Raw genomic sequence first — 25,509 nt, 5'->3', positions numbered from 1 at the left:
CTGCTTGAAACTTCAAACTGGAAGGAAATGTAATGTGAAAGATTGCTTGTGGTGAGAATTTTCACACTTCTGCTTCTGTCCATGGCCAAAATTAACATTAAAACAGCTTTTCTCATAGTATTTTGGCACTTCCAGATCTGATCACAGGCAAAATAGTAAAAGTTAAAAGTAATTTTTGAAGCAAGTTGCAGAATCTTATTTTTGGCTCTAGCAAAAGAATAGAAATGTGAGGCTTTGTCTTTCTTTTCCCTTTCTTATCTCCATCGTTCTCTTTCCCTTTCTTTCCTATTTTTTCTCTTCCTCTCTGTCTCTCCATATCTCATGTTCATCCAACCCTTTTCAAAGTTTTTGAAATACTGCTATTACCATAAAGCTCAGTTCATCAGGGTGTAGAAGCAAGAACCCGAGATTCAATACCTAAATTATTTCCTTTCCTTTAAAGAAATATTAATATCCTTAAAGAAAACATATGCTCTACTGAACTGGCCCTTATTTTGGCTCTGCAATTAAATCTGTTAATAGAATTAATCCTTCTTAACTATTGGTCTGGTAGCAAGTATCCCAGCTGCGTGCTAGTGTCATTTGGCTAGCCTAGCACTTACCTAGGTTATTTTTTTGCCCTAAAGATCTAGTAAGGTTTCTTGTGCCTCCAGTCTGGAAAAACTTTCTCTTTTGGCCACATCTTTGACAGAACAGGAAATTAAGCCCTCATTGTTATACATGACAAAAATTTACTGAGCTTGTATAAACACTGGTGAAAGCTTGTATGAAACTTCTCCAAGTGCCTTCGGGCAAAATTTGCAAGGCTCCTTCTAGTAGAATGATTGTGTGGTCTGAAAGAGTTAGTCTGATTTTCCCTGGATCAGCATGGTGGACATTCATGTAAACTGCTCTGCCAGAGCAGTGGAGGAGTCAGTAACTTCGAGGAGAAGGGCAGCTGAGGACAAAGATTTCTACAAACCAGCACATTTGCAATTGGAAAAAGATATCTGTCCACATCCCTTAATTCACTTTTCTAAAATGACAAGACTAGGTGTTCTCACCTTAAAAGGCTACAGCAAGTATACATCAAGAAGAAAAAATTCTGTGACACTGTGGAAGAAACATGAGTACCCAAGATAGTGGAAGATTTTAATTATATTCTCCAAAACTATTTACAGGTAAGTGAACAATGTAGGGAGTCCTAATATGCTCTAAACATCTTTGTTGAAAAGAATTATTTAAAAATAAAACATAGGAACACTGTAAATCTCTGCAAAAAAAAAAAAATAATAATCTGACAAAATGTTTTTTATCACAGTATAGTAACTTGTGGAAAAAAGTATCAGACTGACAGTTCTGGAAATGTCTCTGTCTGTCCACAAAAAATGTAATGCACAGGGAGCAGGAATAAAAGCTTCAACAGCAATGTTTCTAAGCTCTGATCTGAAGGGACTACCATCAGCCCATTATAGTCCTTGGCTGGTGACAAGGGTGCCAATTAGTACTGCCAAGTGCAATGATGTCTTTTCTGATGTGGATGCCTCACTGCTGGAAACTGGAACCATGAAACTCATTTCCAATAGCCCATTGAAGAGCCATCAGATGGTAACAACTTTTAGTCACAGTCTTAGACTGGTATTGTACTGACAATGCAGAAATAAAAGACTCTACATCATATTGCCAATCCCAGAGCAATCCAGCTACCCCTCCATTATATTCTAGGAAGGACAGACTTTACAGAGATTCACTGAAAAATCATAAAAAGAATTTGACTGAAACTCTTTTTTCTCAGATCACTGTGTTCAATCCTCATTTCAATTAGTTTTAAATACTTCTAAGTACTGTGTAGTGCAATGAAGGGTAAAGAATGGTAGAGATACATATGAAATCTTTCATTTCTATCTTAGCATTTCTTTTAATGTAATTTAAACTTATTATTGTAACACCTTTCTGATGGGCAATAACATGAAAAAAAGGTAACTTTAATCCAAATTTTTAGCAAGTTATCACAGCCCACAAACCATATTATCAACATGCAATTTCCTTCCTCACGGGCTGGCCAGGGACACTAAATCTTTAGGACCAAACTATTCTCCAGACATAATAATTGAATGAAAAACAATATTAAGGGCCACCAACCTTGCCATGTTGTATAATTTATAGCCATGTTTTACCATATTCCTTAGTAAAATATCATTTATACCATTTATAGCCACTTTGAAGAAAAAGTGATTTGGCTACACTGAAAAGATTTTCATGAAGATAAATTACTTTCTGTATGAAGCTGTGTATGCATGTATATCTACATCAGTATGTGTATTTGTGAGTGTTTTATGGGAATTTGAGACAGAGATATTATATCCTTTGTTTCATTCATATACATAGACATACATAAACCTTAAAGATACTCTAAATTTGGAGTGATTTCCTATGTGCTTTCTCATTAGTTTAGATGAAGGTGACCATTCATGCATTTTAACAGGAATATAACTTGGCAGAATAACACCTTGAAGCATCTTTTGTTTGGTTTAAATATGTCCTTGTCACATAAACACACATAATTAGTAATAGTGTAAAATGTTCTGTGTGTAATTGTTTTTTTAATTATTCCCTGCCTACTATTAGTCAGATTATTTTTTTAACCAATAAGCTGCAGTATGGCTTCAAGATTTACAAGGGTTGTTTTTTCCTTGGGTATAACAAATTGCAGTATGAAGAATATCTCTATCTTTGTACATTACTTTCAGAGATCTTAAGTAAATAAATATGCAAAATATACTCATTTAAAGTAAGAAAAGACTTCTAGGCCATGGAGACTTAGGAACATTTATCCTAGAAATGTTTAGTTTGGAAAACACCTTGATGATAACTGAGCTCAACAATTAACCCAACACTACCAAATCTACCACTAAGCCATGCCACACATTAACACATCTTTTAAATGCCTCCAGGGGTGGTGACAACCACTCCCCTGGGCAGAGTCTTCCAATGCCTGACAACTTTTCCATTAAGAAATTTTTTCTAATATCCAATTTAAACCTCCCCTGGCACCATTTGAGGCTATTTCTTGTCACCCCATAGCTTGTTACTCGGGGCAAAGAGAACATCCCCTCCTTGCTGCAATCTCTTTTCCGGTAGTTGTAGAGAGTGATAACGTCTCTCCTGACAGGCAGAGGGACAATCACTGCCCTAACCAACCCCATAGCTTATGCTATGTCTAATACAAGCCATGATGGCACTGGCTTTCTTGGCTACCTGGGAACATGCTGGCTCATATTCAATTGCTGTTGACCAGCACCCCCAAGTCTGTTCCTGCCAGGCATTTTTCAACCACTCTTCCTCAGCCTGTAGCATTGCCTGGGTTTTTTTTGGCCCCAGTGCAGGACCTGGCACTTTACCTTGCTAAACCTCATACAGCTGGCCTTAGCCTATCAATCCAGACTGTCCAGATCCCTCTGCAGGGATATCCTTCCTACCCTCCAGTGATCACCATTCTCACCCAGTTTGGTGTTGGCAAACTGACTAAAGATGCTCTTGATCCCTTCAAGATATAAAACAGACTGGCCCCAGTACTGAGTCCTGGGGAACCCCACTATTGACCATCCACCAGCTGGATGTGACTCCATTCCCGAGCCATTCAGACAGCTTTTTACCCAGTGAATAGTGCATGAACAGCCAGTTTCTCCAGGAAAATGCCGTGGGAAATGGTGTAAAAGCCTTCAGTCTACAAGATCTAGAGTCTTTCACCCACCAAGAGAGTGACCTTGTCATAGAAGATCAGGTTGACCAAGCAGGACCTGTCTTTCAGAAACCCAGGCTGTCTGGGCCCAGTACCCCAGTAGCCTTGTACATGTGGCACGATGACACTCAAGGCGATCTGCTCCTTGACCTTCTCCAGCACCAAGGTCAGGCTGACAGGCCTGTGTCCCTTTATATAGATGGGCATCCCACTGGCTAAACTCTAGTCAAGCAGGCCCTCCCCAGTTAACCTGCACTGATGGGAAATGAAGGACAGTGGCCTGGCGAGCTCTTCCAGCAGCTCCGTCAGTGCCAACAGGTGAGTCCCATCTGGGACCATAGCCTTGTTTGTGTCTAGCTGATGACCACTGACCATTTCCCCCATGGAGTATAGAGCTGCATTCTGCTCCCTGTCCCCCTCTTCCAGCTCAGGGGCTGGGTACATGAAGAACATCTGATCTTACTCTTAAAGACTGAAGCAAAGAAGGTATTAAGTACCTCAGACTTTTCCCCAGCCTTTTTCATACAAGCAGTTGAAAATAAAAAAATGTTCACGACAAGGAATTTGGAAATAAAAGAGGGAAGAGCACATTTTCAAACAACTCAGTCTGTCAGACAATCTCTGGAAGTCAGACAATTACCATTTGGTTGTACAATAAAGCCCACAGATGAATAAGTGTATTCATTAGAGCAATTTCACTGCTGCCCTGGCATGCAACCTGATCCTGAGACTCTCATAACTTGATAGGACAAATACTGTTAAATTACTCTCCACTCAAAGCCTCTAAGCCATCAAAGCCTTTTTTTTTTTTTTTGCAACAAACAAGCACCAAAAAAGATCAAAAAGTATTAGTACTTGCTGAAAAATGCATCGTTCCCTTTTTTGACCAAATACATCCTTTATCAAAGAATGAATCAACTCAGCATTCAGGTTTACAATGACTCTAGGAAGAACTCTTTTCAGTATTAGCTCCTGGTTTTTGAGCCTAAAGGATCTCCGCTGAGGAATTTTGTTTATGTGGAACTCAGATGCAAAACCAAGGTCTAGGTATAGTATACCAATGAAAAGTATAATGATAAAAGGTTAAAGTAAAGAGAAGAAATCATTTTCTCTGATGACAAATCCACAGTTCTTCCCTAGGCAGAACAAGTGTCTGAATCCTAACACCATAGCAATTTAGGTTTTGAGTTGATACCCATGATGAAATGTGTTCTAACCTGTCCTGTTGTACTCTATTATTCTATCACAGAGTGATTTTCTTTGGTTTTGTGGAATGAATCACATTGGCCCTCAGAATTCCACTCCCAATCAATCCAACCTGTAAAGGAAATTGGATGTTTAATATTTATACCTCTATTATTTTTCAGGGGAGTTAAGAGAATCAAAATCAGAAGATTTCAAAAACATCTCTTGCACAGAATATATTGTTAAAACAGGCTGACCTTTTAAAGAAGCAGACATATTAATAACGGGCTAGAATACAGAACATATTTTCCCACCTCCTTGAGTGTCTATATGCTATAAAGCAGAAGTATATGCACCAGTAATGTTTCTCTAGTCACAGAATAATATGCAGAAACTCAGTAGATCACCAAGTTTTCGGAGTAGAAAAAGCAAGTGCTACGCAGAGCAATGCCTCCTTGTGTCCATGAAGACAACCTGGCTCAGAACTAAAAGCCACAGCTAGCTTTAGACTTAGCAGAATCCTCTGTCTTTGCTGACAGTTTTCAAGCACTTGAAGTCTGGGGACTTGCTTTAGTTTTTATAGAAACTTTGACAAAAATATGTAAAACCATATGCAGTTTGTGTCCAGATAAATAGAGGTCACTTTTACTATGTGTTGGCCGCTGGCATCCCTACAGCAGAATATCACACCAGAAAGCAAGAAGGCTCCAATCTGACAATAAATTTTCACATATATATATATATTATATACTGTACTATCATCATCCATCATAGCATCAGGATTTTCAGACATTTTTGATTTGTAAGAATGCACCATCTAATTAAGAGACACCACTAAAATAGGCTGTGGTTATTTAAAATATTTACAATTCACTACAGGCAAGGCTTTTTAAAATTAAACCACAACATTTTTCAGATTTGAAGATGTGACTTAAAAGGAGCTAATCCAATTCTAACACTTTCATTTTTTAAGTATTTTACATTTTTGGAATGGCACTATTTTTATCTGGATAAGCAAATGCATGATTTTTTATTTTTCCCCTTGGCAAAAGTCACACCCTGCAAGGACCTGATTTTGAAGCAGATTTTTTTTTTTTCCTCTGATATTTTCCTCAATTTTTTTTTTCTTTAGAGGGGTGTAAATGTTTCTCTCCTCTAGGCACACACTTTTAGAGTGTTGTGTGTCAGGTAGACAAAAAATTAAGACATTAAGGGCAGACCTTGAAGTACACTTAATTTGTCCAGACAAATTGGGGATGGTGACTGCAGTGACTGCAGCTTTTCTCACTTTCCCTTGCTGAAAACGTACAAATATGCAAAAGAACACAGTGCAATGTTTTGGGTGCAGGGTAGACAATCTGAAATGTGTCCCCATATGTACAAGAAGTACTTTGCAGATGTCTGAATCTTTTCTATTTACATGACAGATTGTAGAGACTCCGAAGAAGCTGTTGCTCTCATTTTCATGCAGTTTTTGCAATCTTTCCTTTTTTTTTTTTTCTTTTCTATTTTACTATTTACTTTAAAAATCCTTCATTAACATAACTGGTTTTTCAACATTGTACCTGCATACTGCTCTGAGAAGACTCAACACCCTGCAGAGCTTGTGGTTGAGTCCAAGTGGGGTTAAGAATCCTGAAGATTGTTTTAGTGCCTCTCCCATTGCAAAGCCTTATTTCTTCTGTTGGGTTTACCCTTTTGTAGCACCTCTCTGAGCAAGAGATGCATTATTCCCATTTTGTAGGAGATGAATTGAATCATGGGCTTGCTTCCTTGCAGTTATGTAGGAAGTATGAAGCTAAAGAACTATTTCACCTTAGGGCTCCTGAAATTCTTTCCCCATGGACATCTCTGCCAATCCAAATGTGAATGAGTTCCTTGATTCCAACCTCTCTCCTTTCCCCTTTTCTCACAAAAGATGAGACATACAGCAGTGCCTAAAAGAATATGAGGAAAAATAGCTACAAATTTTTGGAATGGCTCAGAATTTGTGCTGGGTCCACCTATTTAACTGTGCAGTGCTCTCTCTGTCTTGTCCACTCAGGCAAGCATTCTGTCTTCCCCTTTTTGTGTGTTCTCCCATTTTCTATTAAACAATATTGCCGTTAAGGTTGCTACCTCCAATACACGAACAGGCTCCTGCAATGAATAGATTTTTCAACTTGAAAGAAAAAGTTTCATTCAATTTAAAGTTTCACTTCATTCCCAAGTATTCCTTGACTTTTTTTGGGGGAAAAAAAAAAAGGTGGTTTTTGTCTTTCTTTTTTTTTTTTTAAATTCTCAATAATTCGATACCAAAGGCAGGCTACTCACTTCAGAAAAAAATCAAAACAATTTACAGGATGTGGTGTGCGCGTGTGTATGCGTGTGTGTGTGTGTGTGTGTGTGTGTGTGTGTGTGTGTGTGTGTGTATTGAGGAGGGGGGATTTTTGCTTTTGAAAATACATCAGCTGTACTTTATTTGAAGTTAGCCAGCAAATTAAATCATAAGATGTTTCAATTAGTGAAAGAACATCAGAGTAATGGTGCCCGGCTCTTTAATTTCTAGCTTCCCTACTCTGCTTAGCTTTCAGATCCAAATCCAAATTGCATTTTTCTCCCAGTAGCCATCCCTTAAGAGGACTCCCCTGATGGCATCCTTAAGGGATCCTTAATGTCTAATAAGAAGGCCCTGCTCTGCTTTCTTCCCACTTAAACACCCCTCTGCAATGCCCCAAATGAAAAGCAGAAAGAGAGCATAAGGTTAAACACTAAATTAATAGATCAAAGGATAAGAACCCTAATTCTGAAATAAACTGACTAGGAAAAGGATTAAAATGGAGAGAGAGGATTATAGTACAATAATTGCGACAGAAGACTGTGAGTGAATTGGATGGAAAACAAGGGGTAGGATTTATTCTGCATTTCTGAGCAAGCAAAATGAAAAGAGGATCTGAAAGATAATTAAAAATCCAAGTGGACTCAAGGAGGAGAGGAGGCTGAAAACTCACAAGGATATACTGCAATGAATTCCCTGCTGTGCCTGCCCAAGACCCATATCAGTTTCCTTTAAAGAATATATCTACTCTTGCTTTGCATTCCAGGGAGGAACATAATAATTGGAAGAGTGCAAGATTTCAGCTAATTTCAACTTTACCACCATCTGCCACTGAATCTCCAGAGGAGACCAAGACTCTGAGCTATCAAGTAGGAGAGGACATGAAGAATTACTTCTAAGTTGCCTATTCAGCCACTATCAACCCTGCAACATAACAGCCCAGTGCTGCATGTTTTGAAAGTAACACGTATTTCCCCAGGCTCCTCTGGGAGGCAGAGAAAGACTTGGGATATAAACATGAACATGGCATAATAGAAGGAGTTTATAGGCAATCTATAGAGCCAAATTGAGTGGTATGTTAATAATGAAAAAGTTGATAATGGATTCCAAAGGAGTGGAGATGTGGGGATAGTCTTGAAAGTGGACCAATATTAATTGCTGCAAAGCTTATTTATGTGTTTACACAACATAAGGGGAGCTCCTGCCAGCAATATCCCTAGTGAAAACCAGAATGTGCAAATAAGACAGCTTTTAGGGAAAAATATGAACTGAGCATCTATCTAAACCTTCATTTGAGGAACTGAGAACTGAGCATGCATCAGGGTACAAGGACTGAGTACCTGCTGAGCAGTGTCATGGGAAATAACTAATGAAGTCTTGGCCATACTGAAGTCACTGGAGTTTAAAAATATTTCAATAAGGCCAGAAGCTTGATCTTTACCTCATTGATTAAATATGCCAAGTTTCACTACTGCAGCATTATACAGATTTTATCATTATAATCCTACAGGAAGTGCTCTGGTAAAGAGAGAAGTTTCATTTTTTCTTTATTCAGTTACTAAGTGCTTTAACTGAGATTTTAATCCAAATTAAAAAAAAATAAATAAATTTGATATCTAAATCCCATTACTGTCTCTGAGAAAAGGAAAAATAAAACAAACCCAAACTGATTGCAACATTCCTCACCTTCCCCAAACCCTTCACTTTTATGTTTCTTAGCAGTCATCCACACTCTTGATGTTTATTTCTTACCAAACTTATAATCGTCTGGCATGTTTGAATATGCACACTATGGGCATGATTATGTCTCAAGCAGAGTGTTGTTACTTTAGTTGATGTGGGTATTGATAAAAAAAAAACACAGTATTGTGCTTTGGTGCAAACTTGGTTCACAATAAAAAAAGAGGAAAAGGTAACAATATGTCTCTTACAGGCTTTCTAGTAACTTACACAACTTTATAAAGGGAAAGCATTGTGTTATACTTTAATTTTCAAGCCTCATATTATTTAATCAGTAACCATCATTTCATTCAAATAATGTGTGTATAAAAACCATGATTTCCTATTTCTTATCATCTTTAATAAATGGAAAAACCATTTGCTTGCCCCCAAAGAGTAATCAACATTGTCTTAATAAGCTCAGGCCTGGAAACACTTTTTCAATAAGAAAAACATTACACATTATAAAATCAATAATGCTGCCTGACAAATGAGGTTGTGCATAAATTTTTGACATGAAATCATACACCAAAGTCTAAATATAAATTTGGCAATGCTTTGAAAGTCTCACACTTTATGATAGCTATTCTGGAGAGTGAGCTGTACTGAAACTAATCACATAATTTAAAGGATACATTTGCTCTACTACAGCAATAAAAATACATTACATCATGATAAAAGCCATCCTGATTCAACCTGCAGTAGAAATTTGTGAACACCGTGATGGGCTGAACCCCATGTGGGACCAACTGGCTTCTGTTTATAAACCATTTAAATAAAACATTTAGCACCATTCTAGCAGGCTTCATTTTCACAGTGCTCCATAAATATTAACTAATTAATCCTCGAGACAGCTGTGATATAGCCATGCATTGGAGACAAGTGAGGAATCAGTATAAAATCACAAATATGACTAATGTAGTCCTTTTCTCTGTTTATAATTTACCTAGTGACAAACTCTGCTTATTCTAAATTTGCCTGCCGTTGAAAGTGGGTTGGGAAATGCTTAATGCAAAATCAGCTTCACTCCATGGATGCCTCACTGAAATATTTACAGCCACAAACCCAAAGAGCTTATGAGACCAACTCAGGACGATGCCTAGGCTCTGTGCAAGGGCAGTGCAGCCTGGGGAACATCCCCAGGCTGAGGCTTGGCCACAGCCACTCTGTTTTAAGGTTAAGGGAATTTATCTGTGCATGTGCACGCTGTGCTGGCAGCTGGTGATCTTTAGCCTGTTTTACTCACAGTGTGGAGGCAGCCAGTGGTTCTAGAACCAGGCTGCATGCAGGTGAGCTGACATCATCAGCTCCAGCAAGCAACACAAATGTTTGCAGCACAGGACTGGACCATTCAGGCTGTTCCTTAGTGAGAGCAAGAGGCTTTATTAATGTCACTTGATCTCTCATCCATCCTTCCACATCTGCACAATGAAATCCTCTTAAAACCCCCTACCAGGCCATTTCTTCCATCTTCCTCTATCGGGTTTACATAGCAAGATTATTATGAATTTGCATTTATATTTAGGGTGGATTTTCTCATATACAATGCAATTTTTTGATGATCCTCATTTGACAATTAATCACATTTCCCAAGCCACAGGCTGAAATATTTTTCGAGCAATACTCCTGCTCCAGCATAAGGAGAAATATATTTCACAATTTCCACCTTTAGTTCAAAATTCTTGATCCCATAGGAACTTGGGTGGTTCCATAGAAGCATAAAAAATTTTATAATTTATATGGAATTTCCACCACAAATTCGTATCTATGGGATTTTTAGAATTTTGTTCTTCTAGCAGACTGAAGGACCTGGATTGCTACATGTCAGGGTATAAGCCATTTACAGAGTAGGATAAAAACAAAAATCCTAATATAAAAAAATAACAGTTACATTGGCCTTCAATGAAAACTCAGAACTTTGGCAAAATCTTAAAAACTATGCCTCTTTCTTTAATTCCTTTAATTCTTTAATTTCTACAGCAGAAAACTGGGGAGAAATGGTAGAAAAGTGTGGAATTCTTAAAAAAAAGTCCTAAAAAAGTCCTAAAACAAAATTGTTGAAATGAAGATAAAATACGAGGATAAGTCTTTCATTTTAAGCAATTTATTACTGAAGAAGGAACACAGTCAACCAATACAGAACAGCATTGATTGTTTTTTTCTTTCTGTAAAGGCTGAATAATCTTATCATTATTAAAATAACCTGATGATGAGTTAGCAAGAACAAGAAAATTAAATAGCGTGTTTGGGAACTGCAACCTTTTGTTGTAGAAGTAGAAATACAACTTTTTCTTCACTAAAATAATTCTTAAAGATTCTGAGTCCTTCATAGATTCATAACAAAAGATAAAAAAAAATGGTCTGTGATCTATGATTTTCCAGAGGAGTTTGCAAGTGTCACTGCAGAGGTTTGTTACCCCTCGTGTATAGCCCAACCCCGAAAGCAGTTTCTGTACCAATTTCCCAGGGTCTTGATTAACCTCATTAGTGAAATATAGACCTGTGACCTGCTCTATGAGGACAATCCCAGCAGACAAGGAACATGGAATTATAGCACTGTCAGACAAGCACTCCCCTCCTTTCTGCCTTGTATTACCATAGCTCTGATTTAACTTCTAAAAAACCTTGCTCTGGCCTGATCCAGTCAACCCCAAGGATGATATCTTGCAGGTATTTTACAATGGTTTCTCTCTAGATGGAGAGCACATTGCAAGAACACACACACACAAAAGATTACTATAGATCTGTGGAAGTTCATCTCAATAGGTAGAAGTTCTTATCATCATTATAACACCTATAATATTGGATGGATACCAAAGAAATAATTTTACTAAAAACACTGCTTTTAATTCAACCCAAAATACAGGTGCTAATTTAGTTCTAAGGAGTCCTTAGACACAGGAAAAGCAAAAATTGCTTCTTTGCTTAAGTGGGCAAATCACCCATAGCTACTTTCACTCAATTGAACTTGGATAATCTCAAATACATCTGCAGTACCTGCATAAACTTCATCAGCCTCATTGCTCTGTAGCAGGTAATAGATATTTGAATCTGATAGTCATTACCATTCCCAGTCAGAAGTACTCTTTAGTGTGCCCTAAAATGGCTGATTAAAGCACTATTTCTACCTACTATTTCTCAAGTGGACTGAATAAGCAGACAGGAATATAGAATGGGAAGTGGGGTGAAGAAAACAGATCCCAGTCTGGGATTCTGTTGTTAAAAGTGATAAATATTAATTATTTCCAATTAAGTTAAAAGGCAAAAAAAATTTTTGGATTGTAAGACCTCTGGGACACAAGCAATTATTATCCATCCATTTACACAACACCAGTCTGGTTTTTTATCTCTTTGGCCTTTGGGCACAATTATAATACTTAGACACAATTTATACAATTTTACTCTGAGTTATGAAAGCCTGATATCTGACACACACTGATGATCTGTACTTCATGTTGAAAAATTGCTCCATGGGGCAATTATAACAAAACATATCATAAGTTCAAAACTAGTCCTTATACAGAAAAAGAGAGCTAACTCCAGTCCATAAAGTTTGAAAGAAAATTAGCCCCAGGGAAGGGTAAGAGATGATGAGCATGAGAATAAATTAAGTCAGAGGAAATTCAGATCTGCAAATGAGGGAAAACAAAATAGTATGCACTAACCTGTCCCCCCAAATGGATGTCTTTGAACATGTGAAAACTCAGTGTAACAGAAAACTGTGAAATTATCCAAGGGGAAACAATAGATGGCATAAAGCAGGATGGAAAAGTAGATCTCCCTAGATCTTAGTAGCAAATGCTGCTAGAGAAGATAAAAAGGGACTTATTAGAGTATTGTCAAAAGGTATCTCCTAGAGCTCTTGCTGTTTACTGTAAAAAAAATCACTTGGCTAGGGGCTCTGGAGCAACCTCCAGCAGGACTGAAAGACCATGTGGAACTGAGAAGAGATAGGCCTACAGTGGGTCCAGTGGATAGATTTGAACTTTGAAGTAAAAAAAGTGGTTTTTGCTCAGGAAATTAGACCAAAATTATTCTCTTGCTGCCAAACACCATAGCTGTTGAAATGCCTTTGTGAATTTTTTCAGATGGAAAAAAGGAAACTTTCTGGATAGATTTACTAAATAAAGAATATATCACAGTTTTTCCAGCAGAAGAGTATGTGCATTTACTCAGGAGTAGTTGTTTCATTTTAAATTCACAGCCCACCTTGGCTCGAATTAACTTGCAACTGCAGACAAGTCCTAAGAGAAACATTGATGAAATGCCAAAGTAATAGAAATATCCTGTAGTCAGTTGATTCATCCAGGTCTAAAAATTTTTTAAAGGTTTCTTTAAAGTTTTGGTTTGGGGCATGCATGTGGTAGCATCTGTTAAGATCAGATATTGCGATATTTTCTGATTTACTTCACTGCCATGCTGCATAAACACTAGCTTGTGCTTCAAGGGTCATGGCATGACAGGTTACAAAATGTCTGTGAAAGGTTTCAGGGGCTACAGGTAAAATCTTGGTTAATATGAAGGGATGTACTGAGGGGAAGCCACAGTATCAGTGGTGGCTACCAAATGCTGATGGAGGCTACAAAAGAACACATACTTTTGGGGACAAAAGGGGGAAAAGTCCTACTTAGGAATGGTTTTGATGGAAATCACAGTATGGAGATTTGGGAGATTCAGTAAAATAAAAGGAAGAAAACCTAATACCAGTTTGTAACATCCCCTCCTGGGAAAGGATGGAAAATGGTTTGAGATATTGGGGTTTGATGAAGGCTGAGAATGGTTCTTCAGCAGGTATGTAGTAACAAAAAAGTATGTAACCACCCTGAGTGAGTTTCTGTTTCTCAGGGATCTGCTTTAGAAAATCATCCAGTCTGTCTAAAAAAATGTCACCCAAGCCCCAGCTGGGTTTTTCAACACAAAAGTGTTCCTGCACTTTATTTCATCCTAAATTTTCAATTTTTTAAAATGAATAACAATTAACTGCTGGAATGGCAATACAGGAGTCTCTTGCTTATATACTTGAGAATTAGATTAACTCACTTAACCAGACAGATGGATTTATTAACCACAGATTAACCACTGATTAACCTTCTGGCCTTTTCAAAGATGAAGTGTTCTGAGATAATCTTTAGCTTTGTATGGCCAGCATTCTTTGCAAGGCAAGATCAAGAGTAACGGCAAATTTCTTTATTAAACTGGATGGTCTAGATGAAGAGAAGATGCACACATAGCTAGGGAGATAGGCCACATTTTTAACTGCATTTTTTGACCTACTAAAGGTTATTACTTCTACCTTCTTCTTTCTCTAAAGCTTTTGACCGTTAAACATACAAAAATAGTATTACTGTAAATGCTTTCTTCTTAGCTGTTGGACTTCACAGCTGGTCTTAGACAGGATTTGTGTTCAGCTCATCAAACATTCACAGATTCACTGGAAAACCAAACTATGCTCCTCATCAGTAAAATTTGCTTTGATAATTTGTAAACTTCATCAGTGATAATCTTGTACTTCTTCCAAGATCCTGGAAAAGTGCTGAATTGCATGAGGTTGAGGACCAAATATTCTGAAAAATTCTACCATAGGATGATAGCACATTTACAATTAGATCATATCACCCATCAGTAAGAAAAGGTTACAATCCATTTAATGTGTGTCATGTGCATTGTATATCTTTCTAGTTTCTTAATGAAAGCATTATGCACTATCAAGTCAAATAGCCTGCAGAGTATGGTACATCAATACAATTACTTTAAAAAATAGCTTGTAATCTAAAAAAAATATCAGCTTAGTTTGACAGGATCTATTTTCCATAAACTTATGTTGATTGGCATTAATTCCATCCTTCAGCTCTTTCCTAACTGAGCCTTATATCAGATGTTCCCTTATTTCACCAAGGATCGATGTCAGCCTGACAGGACTATAATTATTTGGGTTGTCCCACTTACCATTTTTAAATATTACCACAATATTAGTTTTATGCTGGTCTCAATTAAATGCCCTTACTTCTGCATATGTGTATCTAGCTCTCTCAATATCTGGCTTCCATCACAATGATCTGACATTCTAGCAGATAACACAAACCCAGAAATTCACATTGAAAATGAAGGGAGTAGATAAAAAAAAGAGATGTCTCAAATAAAAAGTCTCATATTTCCGGAAAGAACTTCATCCTCTCTCTCAATGCTCCCTTCTTCTTACAACTGGGAAAGGCTGAGGAAAGCTATGCTCCTTGTAAGGTGGCCAGGCTGTAACCTCTGAGGAGAAGCTGACTGAAAACAGCAAAAAACACCAGAGACAGCCCTGAGTCATATTGATTAATGTACTCCTGGAAGGCACCCAGTGAGGAGGAAGGCACACAAACCCAGCTAGAATAGAAAAATCTGGCTCTGTCTGATTTATGTGACAGGAGACAAAGTGCTTGGTATTTAGCAGGAAGGTAGAAAGTTGCAGCTGTGTATGACAGAGTCAAAAGTCTAGATTCAGGTGCCCTACATTTCAACCAAGGACCAGCCCCTGCTGTTCCCTATTGACAATGTGCCTCTGAAGGCCTGCAGCCAGACAATAGGAAGTACCATGAATGGGGACAGAGATAGAATTTAGGCCACATTAATTTCCATCAAAGAGTTGACGTGTGTATAACAAAGAGGGAGTTAGGCTAAAGAGTGAATATAATAAATTTTTACTTTTAAAATTCCAAAGACAGTGGTCAGTCACTTGTTGTGGGTCATCCATCCTTGGAAATGTTGAATACTCAGCTGGAAGCAGTCCTGCAAAACCAGATGTAAACATTGCAGTGAGCCATGATTTGAGCAGGAGCTTGACTTAGACAACTTCCTGAAAACATGTCAGGAAAAGCTGAGAAAAATGGGATTGTTCAGCCTGAAGAAGAGAAGGCTCCAGGGAGACCTTATCAAGTATTTCAGTTCCTGAAGGGGGCTACAAAAGAACTGGAGAGGGACTTTTTATAAGGGCATATTGTGATAGGATAAGGGGTAATGACTTTGAAAAGAGTAGCTTTAGGTTGGATATTAAGAATAAATTCTTTACTGTGAGGGTCGTGAGGCACTGGCATCAGTTGTCAGAGAAGCTCTGGATGCCTCACACCCACACACTGGAAGTGTTCAAGGCCAGGCTGGATGGGGCTTTGAGCAACTTCGTCTAGTGGGAGGCATCCCTGTCCACGGCAGGGGGTTAGAACTACACAATCTTAAAGGTCTCTTCCAACCCAAGACATTCTATGATTCTGTAATTAAAAAAACTAAACCCCTCTTCAGAACTTATTTTAGAGGCTGCATTATAAATGGAGCAGAGTGTAGAAGTTTTAGTAAAACTACAATAAGATAGAACAAGGTTATGAAAACTAAGACACAGAAGTATAAGAATAGACATAACTAATTTTTTCACTGTCTGATTTTTATTCTTCTCTAAAGAAACCAAGGGAAAAGTGCCAGTAACTGCATTGGTTTGAAGCAGCGAAGCCACTAGGTCTGTGTTAACTACTTGGGATGCAGTAAGCACACAAAAAGTCCAGACAAGCAGAGGGAAAAAATCTTCAGCTGCACTTCGGATAGCTTTGGAAGTGAAGCAGATAGATCCATTTATAAGAATTATTTCTTTTCAAAATATTTCCCAGACTTTCAAAATCCTTATGCTTTAGCTCAAAACCTAAATTCTAGTTGAACAGGCTAAATAAAATAAGAAAGCATACAGAGAAAATTTCCATAATTTCATATAATATTCCTCCTATGCTTCTGTCAAGAATTTGACACAGTCCACTTTCAGAAGTGGTATGCTAGACTAAACCACTTTAATCCCATATGCCATTCTTTGTAATTCTTAGCCAGTCTCAAAAAAATGCTACTTATTAGACAGAATTTGAATGAAAATGTAAATGGCTACATAAGACATATTATAATGTCATTTTAGGGTTTAATGATGTTTTCTCATTTACTGACAGAAATCAGGAGTCTATCAAGCAATGCAAGTCCTCCTTAGCTGTACTCAGCCTTCTTTAAGTACATATTGCAAAATTCCAAAAAGTGAAACTATTTTTGATGCAAAACGCAATTTAATGAGTACAAGACATTATTATTTTTACAATTTTTTTCATTAATTCTATGATTTTCCAGCTTTTAATTAAAATGGAACAACTTAGCTTGCTAAAGAAGTTGATCATAGAATCACAGAATCATTTACACTGAAAAAGATCTTTAAATTCTTTATGCACAATCATTAACCACTGCTGAATCATGTACATAAGCACCACATCTTCAAAACTGCACTTCAAAAAATACCAGGCTCTGTCCAGTTAAAGTTTGAGTTTTCTAAAGATTTTTCAATATTTATATTGCTTAGTCCAGGATGTACTGATTCAATTCAAAGTAAATATCTAAATTTAAAAAGAAAATAAATTCACAGAAGGCTGAAATTAAGCAGCATGTGTGTATGAAAGTTGGAACATTTGTTCTGACATAACAGGTTGCTTAAAAAAAAAAAAAAACCAAGGAGCTATTTCTTTTTTACTCAGTCATAGTTTTGAACTCTAAAGTTAATTGAAATGAGAAGGTAAATCAGAAGTTATTGAATACTTCACAGCATAAAATAATTTAACAGAAATAACATGCAACCTTACAGGAATTACCAGACATGAGAAGTCTTGATTTCATCCAAGGTGATAATGACACAAGAACACTTTCCAGGTTCTGGATCCAGGTTTCATACCCTAGTAAATGGAGGAAGAAATTAAGAATTTTAATTCCACCTCTTGCTGTGCCAGTTGCTGTGAATGCAAATTAGAGGACTTGTTTCTCCACTCCATTCCCACAACTCAAAAATCTAAATTTTAGACATCTGTGTCCCAATGCCCAAGTCCTTTCCTGTATCCTGCCTGCAAAATATTCCTGGCTACATGGTAGTATTTTGAAAGGGGTGATGGCAGTACCAATCCATCTGAGACAGAAGTAAAGAGATAGCCTCTGCAATTTTGTCACAAAATCCAGTGGTAACACTTCTTCTGATCCAATTGATCAACACTTCTAACTGGTCTTGAAAATAACATCAAAATATATACTTTGATGTCGCACTGTTTATATTCTGAGTATTTTGATGTGCATCCAGTTATTCTAGGCCAATTCCGACAACATAAATTTGAGTCAGGAATGTTCAACATAACATCAAAGTTGGTAGACTTAATGCATACTGAAGTTCTTCATCTTTGCTCTCAGTAATTGGAATAAAAGAACCCAGATAATCCTCATGTAACATCAAAGCTGCAGATCCTAGGTGAATGAAACTATAGAAGCTTCATTTTTTTCTCCCATTTGTGAAGATTCCTGGGTGTTTGTTGTTCTTCAGTTATTTCCTCTTTTGTTTAAAAAAAATAGAGCTAAAAATCACCTATTAGTTCTAACTTCTTTAGTAGAATATTTTGCCTTATCTTCATCATAACAAGCATAATAATGGCAAAGGATATCTTCCAAAGCAAGGCTAAATGAAAAAAAAAAGCATGCTGTGAACTGACTGGGAAAAAGATTTAGGGGCCTTGTAAGAAATCCTGTAATAAGTTAACTGCAGACAGATAGTTGGAAAGAGAAAAAGAGAGAAAGAGAAGAAAGAGGTGCCAGTGTGTTTGAACTGGAGAATCCAGAAAAGATTAAGACTATACTGCATGGGGATATCAGGATTGGGGAGCAGCAGTAAAAAGACATGAAAATTTTGTAAGACAAGACATCTGCATCTGTTCATGTTCACTGAGTGTTCTCATTTTCCATCTGGCATTGCTTCTATTTTTTTTCATCACTTTTTTATTGCCCTGCAGCAGCAAATTGTACATAGGTTAAAGCAGGGTGAATAAAAATCTCTAGAGGAAAGGTTGAATTGCTTCATCTGTTTTGGTGCTACAGAAAGAACTTCCAGAATAACCTCATGGATAATTTTCAGGACATGTTAAGCAGAGAATGACAGCAGTATTGCAAGTAGAAAGTGGAATTCACCTGTCATAAATAAAATCAGAAAAATAAGTACATAAAATCCATACCATATCACCATTAAAAGTGAAGTAGCCCAAAATTTCACACTAAAATTCTGTTTTCAAAGCTATATAAATATCAGCTATCATGTTGACATCATCTGTGCTATTCTATATGCATATTAATTTTCATTCAAAATTAAATTAATAGTGGGAATGAGACTAGCACAAATACATATATCTTTCATCAACATATAAATCCTCATCGCAACCCGTCTTTGAAATGCTCATCATCCTTTGGGATGAGAAAAAATAATTTAAACTGGAAAGGACTATATCCTGTGTCTGATGTGCTTCTTGACACTTCTGTGGAAAACATACCTGAATTTTACCAAATAAGATGTCAAAACTAAATTTAAAAAAAAGACTTATTTTTCATATAATCATAAATAATTTCTGCAATTACAACAGCAACAGACTGTATTCCGTCTTTGGTGACTGCTTTTGCCCTTTTCCAGTTTTCCACATCATAGTCTTGATGTCATGAAGTGGCTAAATATGATCAAGTCTCCAGGAAGTCATGGTTTTCCCTCTGAAGGCTGTATAAAGCTGAATAGAATTGAAAACTGAAACTAAGAAATGAAAATGTTACTACTTTAGTCTCCTCTCAACTGGCACCCAAGTAAGTGCTCCTGTGAGTGCTGAGGGATCCGTTTTCAGAGCAGAAAGAAGAGGATGGATGGCAGGGGGAGAGAAAGAAATTACTGGGATTTGGGGACAGGATGGACCAGCCAAACAAGGAAGCTGAAATAAGAAGAGAGGAAAATTTCTGGCCAAGAGTGATCATGCAAGGAGACCAGCACTGAATATCACTGAAGGCAGAAAAGACAGACAAGCCAGAGTCTAATGAAAGAAAAATGAGTGTGAGATCAATTTATCTGGAGGGAATAGATTCCTTTAGTTGGTGCATAAAGCCAAGAGGCTGAAGCCTAAGTCTCCTCAGAAAAGAGTCTTTGCTAGAGAACAATGTTAAAAGTTGCATGATTGGAACAAAAAGGATAAATGGAAAACTGAAAGAGGAGCACAACTTTCTAAGGACAGCTTTGGAACAGTCAGACAAGTAGCACAGAGGTAGCAGACATAGCCTGGCGTGCAGCCGCTGTTGTGCACACGAAGGTCACAATTCTGGTTGTCCACATCAGAAACATGGCTTGAATATGGGCTCAGGTCAGCTGTCAGTGTAACCTACTGCCCACTGCCAGCTTCCACTGCCAAAGGGGCAAAAATAGTTCCTTAATGTAGTTCAGAGCCTGACTGTAATTCAGCAGATCAGTGCTGTACACAACTCAGGGTCCAGGACAGCAGAGTTAAACGGGAACAGATGGAGCTTGGGAGGACAAACTATGAAAAGCTGATCTTATTAATGGTTCCACTTAGAAAGAAGAGAAAGTCTGCAGGATCCAGCCCTGCTATAAAGCTGGTATGTCCCACCATGATGTCTGCTTGCCTCATTCCCTCCTGCTCTCAGGTACCCACCTCTCATGGAACTTTTGCCTTACTCCAGACTAAGAATAGACAGAGCCCATATCATGCCTCTTTGACCTCTGGTCATTGTCCTGCATGACAATGCCTTCTGGAGGCTTGGCTTCACAAACAAAGCAGTGGTCTTTTTGAGTTCAGGATATTCTTCAGTACTATGAGATAAGACACCAAGATACCCCATTAAAGCTCCCAGTTTATCATTTTTATCCTTCCACAAGAAGATTGCCATAAAAATAAACAAATAAGGGCAGGAAAGATCTGCTGCAAACTACATAAAATTCTCACTCACTGTAGGCACAATAAGGTCAGTCAAACAGGCTTTAATCTGCCTTGGGGGTCAGTATAATGCAAGCAATAAAGTCCACTGACAGTATTTTGTGACTGAGATGGGACTGACCTGAGGAATTTTGCACCTTTACTTCTCCAAAAGATAAAACCTAAGCTTAAAGTGAGCACATATAGGTATTGGCTGTATGCAACCACTATTATCATGGACACTGGTGACCCTTATCTCTCTCTTGTTCATGCATATTCTGCAGACTTCCCAGGAAAGATATGGAAGTAAAACTGCTTGAGATAGTCTTCTGTCCATACAATACAAAAATGTGAGTCCTCTGATACTGAGAAGCATCTCATGCACAGTCTTCAATGTGTAATATGCACTCCTAATAATTTAATAAGTAGAATTTTGACACAAAATAAACAGTTAAAACAAAAGCAGAGTAATTATTTTTTAAATGTACCCAATTATTTAATAAATAAAGAAACTCTATGAATTTAATGTTATCAAAAATGACTAAAACCAAATGTAACATTTTTCTCTTGATTCCATAATTTCCCCTCCACACTGTGTCAAATTAGGTAAACAAAAATTATGTCCTGGGAATTGCACATTTTTTTTTTTATGTACAGTTCCCGGTATTTTAGAGTAATACTGGAGTATTTTATGCCTTATTGTGTCTCAGTTTGCATTTCCTTAACTAATCCTAGCATTCACACTTGTATTTATAATAAATCAGTTTATATATCCCTAGTTAATATTTGCTTAGGGCTTATGTTGATTCCACAATACATGCAATTTTCTGGCTCCATCTTTATCTTCAAGGATTAGATTGAATTGAGCAGCCATGTAGTAATTTAGTTTTATCTTGTGCCTTACAGTTTTATGTCCTTGTAATAGCACTTCTCTATCTTATTTAATTAAATATATCTTATTTCACAATGACAACATTTTTATTTTTTAGTTTATTTGCTAAGTAGCTGCCATTGTAGCAAGAATTTGTGGTGAGAGAACACTTAGAGACATTTAGAACAGAAAATATCAAATATAGAGGGGGGGAAGGATTTGAATTTGGCATAAATGCATGCTCGGATTAAATCTGAATTGCTTTGGATTCACTAGCTGGAATATGCAGCTAAATAGCTCTATTTGGATTACTTTTCTGCTTGTGTTTGTAGGGAGATATTTGGGTCTGGGATTTTGTTTTGTTTTGTTTGGGGGTTTTTGTTTGTTTTGTTGTGCCTTGTTGTTTTGGGTTTTTGTTTTGTTTTTTATTTTTAATAAAGGAAGTGCTTTTTGAAAACAAATGTAGCTAAATCTTTGCCAAGTTATGATGAAAGATTTGTGATTTTTTTTCCTTGCCTTTGCCTTCACTTACATGAAAATAGCAGGTAAAAGCTAATTATTTTTTCAACTCCATCATTTTAGCACTACCAGGTTAATTTTGATGCTGATGCGGGCAAGGCTAATTGACAGCCTATCCATAATAAAAATGAATGGGTCTGTACACAAGGACTCAGAGTTTTTTCTGTCTTCTTAGCTTAAATGGGCTAAATGGTCCTGATAAAACCAAATGTTGTGCAGGTGCATTGAGTCCCTGTTGCAGAGGATGTTAAATGGGTTTGATCCTAAATTGACTAGTACGTACAAAGTGGATATATTTTATTCACAGCACTGGCAGCTTCTCTGGTAGAGAGTCTGGCACAGCACAGAGTAAGCATGCCTAGCTCAAAGTCCTTTTTTGATCTGCAGATGTGTGTGCTTATCTCCATTCTTAACAGAACCCACCAAGTAACACAGATACTAAATTTCTAAAATAATGGTTTGAGTTTACCCCATCAGTTTGTCTTCATGAAGTGCCTTTTCTTCTTGGGTGATTCTTCTTAAATCATGATAAAAATAATTCTTCTGTTAAAGAAAAAGATTTTTATAGCTGGAAACCTCCTTTTGATAACTCCTCCTCTTGACAAGCCTCATGTTGTCTTTTCCTTTGCACTCCTCATACACCAGGTACACTCTCTCTGCCCTCAAATGCCTGCCAATTGCTTTCAAGGACAAAACCTTTTCTCAGCACCAGGCATCCACACCTGTGTGTTCCTATCAATTCCCTTATATATCATACCAGTGTAAATTGAACTCACAGATTCTAGGAGCAAACTGACTTTTGCAGGTTTTGGAAATTTTCTCTGTTATTAGTAGGTTACCTCAGCTTCTTCTTGCTATTCAACTGCCAAAAGTAACTGTAATCTCTGACTTCACAGCACCACTGCCCAGGTAGTGTAAAATCCTATCCCTGTACAGATCAGCCCAGCTGTCATGCAGGAAAGTAGTCTGATCATCAAACATATCACAGAATCACAAAATATGCTGAATTAGAAGGGACCACCAGGATCATCCTGTCCAACGCCAGACCCTGCATAGCACCATCTCCAAGCATCCCACCACATGACTGACCGCATTTCCTGCATTGTCAGGCTTGGTGCTGTGACCACTGCCATGGGGATCCTGTTCCAGTGTCCAACCAACCTTTGGGTCAAGAACCTCTTTCTAACATCCAACCTAAACCTCCCCTGATACAACTTCAGACCATTCCCTTGGGTCCTGTCGCTGGTCACCACAAAGAGACCAATGCCTGCCCCTCCTCTTCCCCTCACGAGGAAGTTGTAACTGCAGTGAGGTCTGGCCTCAGTCTCCTTTTCTCCAAGCTGAAAAGACTAAGTGACCTCAGCTGCTTCTCTTAAGGCTTCCCTGCAAGACCCTTCACCATCTGTGTTGCTCTCCTTTGGATGCCCTCTGTTACATCGTGGTGCCCAAAACTGCCCCCAGCGCTGGAGGTGAGGCTGCCCCAGTGCAGGGCAGAGTGGGACAATACCTCCCTTGCCTGGCTGGTGATACTGGACCTGATGCCCCAGGACAGGGGATGCCCCTGGCTGCCAGGGCTCTGCTGGCTCATGTGCAACTGGCCAACCACCACAAGATCCAGGTCCCTCTGTTCCACCAGAGCCCAGTTATACTTAAACCCATTCCTGCCTGAAAGATCCCTGACAATATAAAATGCTTTAAATTACTTTTTCACAGTAACATTAGCACATGATAGTGAAGACACATTGCAGAAGTGTAAAAAATATATTAAAAATATAGAAAAGATGAGCAAGAAAAGGTATTTTACCATGTGTTCTTGACATGAGCCAAGGAATGCTGAGACTCTGAGGCTTTGAGTTTAAAACAAATCCGTTTTTTCTACATTAAGTTCACAGTTAAGTTGTATAACTCTTTGTCATAGCAAGGCAATACTATCTCACAATGTTTTCAGAAAAAAAATTACTGGATCTGACTATAGGAAATATGCAAATAATTTTGGAAATTGCAAGCACACTTTGTGCTGGGTTATACTTTATCCAAATTTATCTTCTACCATATAAAAAGAAGAAATACAAGAAGAAATTAGAATGTATGGTGCAGGTAACACTTGGTTTACATGTAAGGGGCAATTCAAATAATATAAGCTTTGGTATAATTCATTTCCTTACATACAGTGCAGGCTGGGACATGCCCTAAAGATAATGATTTTTATGTTGGTATGGGAACATTGGACAAGATCAACAAATTAATGCAGAGTATATGCTTTTCATAGCTGCCTACTTTAAAAGTGTACTAGGTTGATTCTGTAATGCTTTTAAAGATGTGCGTAATCCTGGGTGCCTGGTTTTTAACAGCTAAGTATTCTGAACCATGGTAAACTTGGCTTGTGCTTTGGCCTTGTTTTTAAGACTAAAATGTTTGCAAGCAGAATATGTTTTCTTTTGGGTTTCCATTCGTTCAAAGCAATGCCCAACAGCAGTACAATCACAATATTATGTCTAACAATAATCATATGCAGTCATTTCCAATCACAGTGGCTACATGTAGAAGCAGCTACAGACTGTTGGAAATGTGAGGAAATGTCAAACTCTATTAAGCTGGCTGGAAAGAAAAAGGAGAAGTTCACAGCTTGATGAGGAAAATTAAAACCTTGCTGAACCATACTGAACACCTGAAAATATCAAAGAACAAAAGATAAATGGGGGAAAGCCTGAAAAAGTTATGAAATGTAAAAAGGAATAAGGTTCAGTAGAGTAATAAATTATATATAATAGCAAAGAAAGTAAAAATAAACATTCTATAACTATGAAAATCTCATGGCCTGAAGGAGGCTGCCAATACAGCTCTAATAACTGGAACCTAGAATATTGTGTTCACTTTCAAATAACTTGAGTTTCAGCTAGACCAAGAAAGGCCAGAGGGATTTGGGGTTGCAGTCTCATCCCTAGAATAGATTTCTCTGGTACATTATACAGATTCTAGAGAGTGGTTTAGATAGTCCATTATTCCAGTTCCAGCAAAGTATTTGTATGTAGGAGCTGGTTTTGCATGGCCTGTTTTTTAGTAACTGGGCTGCTGTGAGAAGCTGCTGGAAGCTTCCACCATGTCCAGCAGAGCCAATTCTTGATTTCTCTAAAGATGGACATGCTGCTGGCCAAAACTGGGCCCATGAGAAAGGTTGATAATACCTCTATGATGACATATTTAAGAAGAAAAACAAAACAAAGTGGGGGCTCAGTTTGTCTTGCTAGTCAGAGAAGAGGAGGAGCTGAGAATATGTGAAGGAAACAACATGGAGACACCAAGGTCAGTGCAGAAGAAGGGGCAGGAGGTGCTCCAGGTGCCAGAGCTGAGATTCTTCTGCAGGCTGTGGTGAGATCGTGATGAAGCAGCTGTGCCCTGCAGCTCCTGGGGA

The sequence above is a fragment of the Lonchura striata genome, chromosome 3, assembly GCF_050655825.1.
Source record: "Lonchura striata isolate lonStrDom1 chromosome 3, ASM5065582v1, whole genome shotgun sequence".
Classification (NCBI taxonomy): domain Eukaryota; kingdom Metazoa; phylum Chordata; class Aves; order Passeriformes; family Estrildidae; genus Lonchura; species Lonchura striata.
The sequence above is the reverse complement of the archived record's forward strand: the minus strand, read 5'-3'. Positions refer to the sequence as shown.